Source organism: Centruroides sculpturatus, unplaced genomic scaffold, assembly GCF_000671375.1.
Source record: "Centruroides sculpturatus isolate CEXI.00-Female unplaced genomic scaffold, Cexi_2.0 scaffold2207, whole genome shotgun sequence".
NCBI classification, from domain to species: domain Eukaryota; kingdom Metazoa; phylum Arthropoda; class Arachnida; order Scorpiones; family Buthidae; genus Centruroides; species Centruroides sculpturatus.
The window spans coordinates 1-6,933 of record NW_019386977.1 but is presented as its reverse complement, the minus strand read 5'-3'; the positions used below and the strand labels follow the sequence as shown (position 1 = coordinate 6,933).

The 6,933-nt window shown below is 27.0% G+C and overlaps 1 long non-coding RNA gene across 1 annotated transcript; it reads right to left on the bottom strand.

The window, feature by feature from the left end:
- Positions 1-2,445: 2,445 nt before the first annotated feature.
- Positions 2,446-6,933, bottom strand: LOC111616011. The gene is made up of 3 exons (XR_002755177.1): positions 6,908-6,933; positions 4,048-4,135; positions 2,446-2,546 (listed from the first exon to the last, which is right to left on the bottom strand). It is a non-coding gene; the product is annotated as an uncharacterized LOC111616011 (long non-coding RNA).

The following is a 6,933-nucleotide window of genomic DNA, read 5'->3' as shown; positions in this document are numbered from 1 at the left end:
TTTGTAAATTGGCAAAGAAGTTTGATCTACCAGAATCGACGGTCAGAACAACTATAAAAGGTAAAGAAAAAATTCTCGAAGCTGTAAAAAATTCTCAATCTTTAAATTCAATCATCATTCGTAAACGTCACGGTATTATCGCTGAGATGGAAACAATGTTAAAATTATGGTTTGATAATCAAGTTAATGGAAAAACTGTATAATAATATAATTTGTTATACATATGTATTATCTAAGATTTTATTAAACATTTTTTTCTAAATTATTGTTTTCTTTAGTCTCCGGTCCCAATTAAAAATAATTTGTATGTATTTATATGCAAAATTATACCCCGACTTACGCGGTTATCGCTCGGTCCCACCTATCACGTAAGTCCGGGATATGACTGTACTGTAATTGTATTTGGAATGATTCTCTTGGTTGTGTTTTTATTAAAAGTAAAAAATTATATATAAGAAATATTTTATTAAACATTTGTGAAAACTAATGTTATGTTTTATACAGTAACACTGAAGAGGAATCATTAATTACACTTTGATCTGAAATGCACATGTGTTTTACTGAAAAGAAAAAATAAAGATATTTGATCAGTTGTAACTGGATTTTTTGAGCGACCAGAGTGACCTCACAGGCATGTAAAGTTTGGCTTATAAAGGATATTACACATCAGTATAATCAATTAGCCAGGTTCTAGACCAATAGTTAATCTGGCTTTATCATTTGATTATTTATATAATTTGGATATACAGTGGTGCCTTGTATAATGTATGCCTCGAATAACGAACTTTATGTTTGGCCGTTATGTGACTCAAGCAATGGACTGGCTGCGAACAACGGACTTTCCATTCGGCAGTTACATTAGGCGAACAACGGACTTTCTGCGAATAAGTGCAAATGATGTTTCCACTCTTTTGCTGTTGCCAATAATAATCTGCTATTTTTATAATATATTAGTATTATTAGTACAGGTAGCCCTCGGTTTACGCCGATTCACAATAACGCCGCTGCACAATTCGCCGTTTCGAGGTGTAATTCCCCGATTTTCACTATGCTAGACTGATTTTCATTTCAGTGTTGACGTATTTACCGAGCCGCGACATTGTACATTCATTAAAACAAAGAATTTTATTGAATATATTTATTTTTTCTGTTTAATATTATTGGGTATGTATACATTTGCATTAAATTAATAGTAAAATACTAAACATTTAGGTACCCACGAGTCAAGATATTAAACTTAATTGTCCAATAAATGGCGTCCGAATCCATAGCGCCAATGAATGTATCCTGTACCATTTTGTTCAGGAAAACACCTTACAACGCAATAGCACTTCCGGCGATCACAAATTATCGTTAGTGAGACAAATCTACTTCTCGTTGGCCAGACGATATTTATCTCTTCTTAGCCACCTTGAATTTTCCCACTCAAATTGACCTTATATATGTGCTATGGCGACCAGTGGTCGACCAATCAGTGTCTTCGCTCGTCTGTAGCTCTATGTCGGGTTAACGTATCCTTTCAACTAAGGAAAGTTTGATGAATGAACTTTGTGAGTTAGACAATGTTGGGAGCGAAGTGCAAATGTAAAAAGGAGCATCATATTTGACCATATTCCGAAATTCTTAATGAAAGAAATAAAAAATGTAAACAATTAAAGATGGATACTTTTTCCGAAAAATGTAAGAAATTCGAAACTAAAATTTTTAAATAAAAACATTTTACTTTATTTTATGATAAAATACATTTTAAAAATTAAAAATTTATATGTATTTTGTATTATATTGTATTAATAAACAAAATTATTAGCTTATTTTTCACTTATGTAGAACCTAACCCTATACCTCACTGTAAATATGNGTTTTTATATTTTTACTTCCTTTATTGGTCAATTTTTTCTACGTTTTAACCAAAAACTTTTATTTTTACAGTTTTACTTGTTCTATCCCATGCTTTTAACAATTAGTTATTCCAGTAGTTACTATTAGTTATATTTTTAGTTTTACCATCATACATAATAAGGACTGAGGAGAGGCATAAGGCCCAAAATGAATATCCTTTGTAAAATATAGAAAATAAAAACTTTTCCCATCAAGAGGAGTGTTTCTTTGTTTATCACACAAGTCAATAGCAATTTTATGCTAGGTTCCAAGGAACATACTACAATTCATAGTATGTTTACTTTATTTGCAGTTTTGTGTGTGACAGAATAATTTTTCTTTTTTTTTATAATGATCAGTTTTAATAATACATCAGCTTTCCTCAATAGTTTTTCTCAAAAATCTAAAGATTTAATGATAATGAAATACATTATATAACTCCAAGAAAGCCATATCAAAGGTTCTTGCAAGCTGCATACAACTCACAAACCATATTATGGCCATTTGATATAAAATAAAGTAAATAAGTTTCTATAACTATTTCTAATATTTTAATTAAATACTCACACCAAGTGAATTGTACTGCTTAGAAATGACATCACATTCATATGAAAAAGCTCCTACATTATCTTCTAAGATTGTGGCATTTGCCAATTCAAAAATATCACCTAAATATAAATTTATTACTTAAATTAGAAAAGTAATAAAAATATTTTTAATTAAAATTATGCATATAGATTACATACATTATATACAACAATAAATTTTGAAATATGTTACACTTTTAAATATTAATAGTATAGAAGATAAAATTTTATTTAAAAAAAAATATGATGGTCAGATGATAAAGATATCTGCCTGCATTCCAAGTAGCCTAGATCCAAATTTCTATCAAATCCTCAAGAAATTTTCATGTAGAATCTAGCATGGATATGTCAGGCTCCAACTTCATCTCTCAGTTAAACCATTACAAGTCTGGATGAGTCTATAATATAGATATGTTAATACTTACCCTGCCAGAAATGTAATATTACGTTTTCCGCATTCCTTCGCAAAAAACAAAAAATGTAATATTATGTTTCTCAATATATCCTGTTATTTCTAGCTTTAAAACTTAACATTATGTTTTCAGCAATGAAAATACGATTTCTTTGTGTATTTTAGTGTCTGTTAATAAATAGTGGGCACTATTTATTCAGAAATTTGAAATATAAGTGATTTCGTACAACCACAATCATTGTCTTATTCAGAGTTTCGTCGCCATATTTTGCAAGCAAATATCAAGTTTTATTTTTTATATATGAGTTAAGTTTAGATATGGTGCATTAACATACTAACTAATAATTGTTCAAATTCATTAATAAAAAATCAACAAATATAGTGCCAATTATATTGATTCATCTGATTAAAATGTCGCAATTATGATTTAGGCCTAACTGAGATTTAAAAAATACAAATAAGCCACCTAATTTTGTTATTATTTTAAACCTATATAGTTTATATGATGTTACATAATTTATATACTTTTTAAATATTATCAATACAAAAGTCAAATTCTTATATTTCTGATAGTGCTAATGCCATCTTATATTCGGCAAATGTACATAAGTACTGTACAATTGCCAAACCAACTCAATTATGAAAAACAACCAGAAAAAAGTCTACTAATAATGTTGATACAGTACATCATTATTATGAATAAATTCATTGATGTACTATATATTTCATACATAAAAATACAAATTTTAAAGCTATATTGCAGTTTTTAATTTTTTTCATTGTAACTTTATCTCTAAAACAAGTCCAAATGACATTAAAGCACAATGCATAAAAATACATCAGAATTGAGTAATGTACAGATAAATGTTCCCAATATCAGAAACTGTTTTTACTTTTTACCTAGCTTTAGTCAATCGTTTTTTATTTTCAGTAGAAAATACTGTAAAATTGCTTAAATCAGTCAGCACACAGGTAAGGAACTAGGTCAACTGGACCAGCAGGGTATAAGTATTTTAAAACCTATGTTAAAAGATCTTGTAAGATCTTTTAACAGGTTTTAAAGGAAAAATTTGTTGCATTACTTTCTGGCCTAGTCTTGTACATTTAATATTCATAAAATTTAATTTTTTAAAATTTCACATATAGCAATGTATAATAAATAAATCTAACCTTGTACAATGATATCATCATCAAGGAATATCCATCGGCCTTCCAGATCTGGACTGATTTTTGACACAAATATTTTTGCATAACTCAGCTGAATAAAAAAAAAGGATTTATTTTTAAATACTCAATGTAAAAATAACTTCATCAATAATTTATATGTATAAAATTCATAAAAACCATATCTTTTATTTGAACAAGATATGAGTTCAAACTTAAACATATCTTCATCCTTTGCATGCATATATAAAATATATGTTTATATTTATATTTATCACTCAACCCTTGTGTATTATATACAGTACATATATGCATACATGAGGGTTGATTGATAAATAAGGTCTCCTACTGCTTTAATTTAATTTAATTTTCTTTGTATGTTCATCAGAACTTAGTATAAAGTTGCTATTGAGAACAAATCATACAGGAACACTCCTTTTGATGGAAAAAGTAGATTTATTTCCTATAATTTACAATGGATATGCATTTCAGGCTTTATGTCCTTCTTCAGTCTATTTTATTATGTATATCGGTAAAAATTAAAAATAATTATAGTGACAGCTGAAATAACTAATTATTAAAACCATGGGATAAAATAAGTAAAACTGTAGAAATAAAATATTTTGGTTGTAGAAAATAAATCTACTTTTTCCATCAAAAGGAGTGTTCCTGTATGATTTGTTCTCAAAAGCAACTTTATGCTAAGTTCCAAAGAACATACAACTAATTAAGAGAATAGCATGCAATCAAGTATTAATTTTCTTTACTTATGGAAATGAATAATTGCTTCTAATTTTAATATTTTATTAATTATTTTAAATTAATTAATTTAATTTAACTTTAAATAGAATGCATGTAAACAAAGAAAGTTAAGTTTATTTTTTGTACTTTATTCAAAGCTTTGTATTCATGTCTGTGTGCTAAAACAAACTTTTTTACTGCAGAGGCAACATTACTTCAGGAAGCTGTACTTTCATGCCTTTTTTTCTTCAAGTGTTTATAAGGAAAGCTGATTAAGATAAAAGTGATTTTTACTATTTGGAGGACAAGAAACAACTTTGTAATTGGAACTTTTGATTGGAATTTTTCCGACTTTTTCCTAGGATTCCTTGGGATGTAATTAGTGAGACCAAAATAAAAGTTAGTTTGTCAGTTTATACCATAATAACTGTTTATGTCAAAATTTGCATACAACATACAGTACTCAAATTGGATGCATAACTTTCTATGAACACTGTATAACAAGTTTTCAATCATTCTATATTAATTATAAAGCTGATATAAAACATAACCCAAAATTTTTATTTTTTATAAATAATAATAAATGTAACAGCTTATAAAATATTAAATATATAAATTGTTTTTAAACCATTTTCACTATTTAGTTTGAATATTACATTATATGTTTGTGTTTAAATATTTAAATTTAGTTAGATATTTTCCTCTCTCGTTTTTGTACATAATTTTAATAAAATTATAAATTTATCAATAACTGTGTGATGTACAACATTTTGATTTAAAATATGAAAATTATGATAAACTTGTTACTTGCAGTTAATATATACTTATATCTTGTGAAATCTTCCAATTGTCCGTTTTCAACCTGACGATGGCCTATGGAATAGGTCGAAAATGTTTGTTTTAAATAAACTTTCTCAGCAACGATAAAGGTGTTTGGTTATTGTTTAGTATTTTGCTGAGCACGTTCTATTTAATGTTAATATATACAATCAATTTTGTTTTTACATAATTTTGATTTAAAATGGTCTGGAAAAACTCAATTCTCTTTTTATATGTTTTGTTTTCATCTAATATATTTCAATAAATTTGCTTTTTTAAACACTTCCATTTAATTTTAATCCTAAGTAAAATATTCATACTTTCTTTTCTAAAAAATGAATTATAAAAAATATTCTTAGAATTTGCATTTAAAGCTGCTATATATGCTCAAATAAATATTAAGATTTGCTTGTTTTTTTTATAATTCATTTCAACATATGTAATGACATTCGGTTTTTCATTCCAAGTTTATCCCACAGTTGAAACAATCAAAAAATATTATTTGAAGTTTGACAATTTGTTTATATAATTGCATTTCTTCCAATTCTTTCACTATGGAATTATTTTTGTATGCCATTTGGTATTAAAAGCAATGCTTTCAGTTGCACTCATGCACAACTGCACATTGAATTCTATGAAGTTGCACAGGTGCTTTTACTTCTTGTGCACACAGCTGACAGCAGGATATCTATAAACAATCATAATAATCCAAATAGTTTGTATAGTATAGATGAATCTGGACAATTGGGAGATAGTATAAATGAATTCTAAGCAAAAATTCATGTGAACACATCAGATATTTTGTCTGAAAATTTTTGCACAGTTGCATTTCAGCATGCACAGCTATACAAAAAATTAGAGGGAACATTGGTTAAAACTTAGAGATATTTTGATGTTTAACTGAAAAGTTGAATAAAATTAAAATTAAATTTGTGCAATTAATATAAATCTATTAAATGCTGCTGGTAAGTTAATTAAAATGGTCCCTACTGTAATTTAATTAAATTGAAATATTTTGTTTAAACACATCCTATTAAATTAATTGGTTTATTGTGTTATTTTTACTGGATTTTAGGATCTGGAACCAATCTTCCATTTTTCATATAGACAGTATCCTTTTTTACAGGTATTCCTTTTTTACACAGATTTTTCAGCAATGTATCTGTCATGCAAAAACAAAACTGAATGTAATTTATATTTTAATTTGCAATGCTTCTTGTAACACAATTATTAACATAATTAAAAAAGTTCTATCAATACATATAAATTAAACATTTTTTATTTTTAAAATATCAAAATAACTCACCAAAGGATTTCTATGATGCATATTTT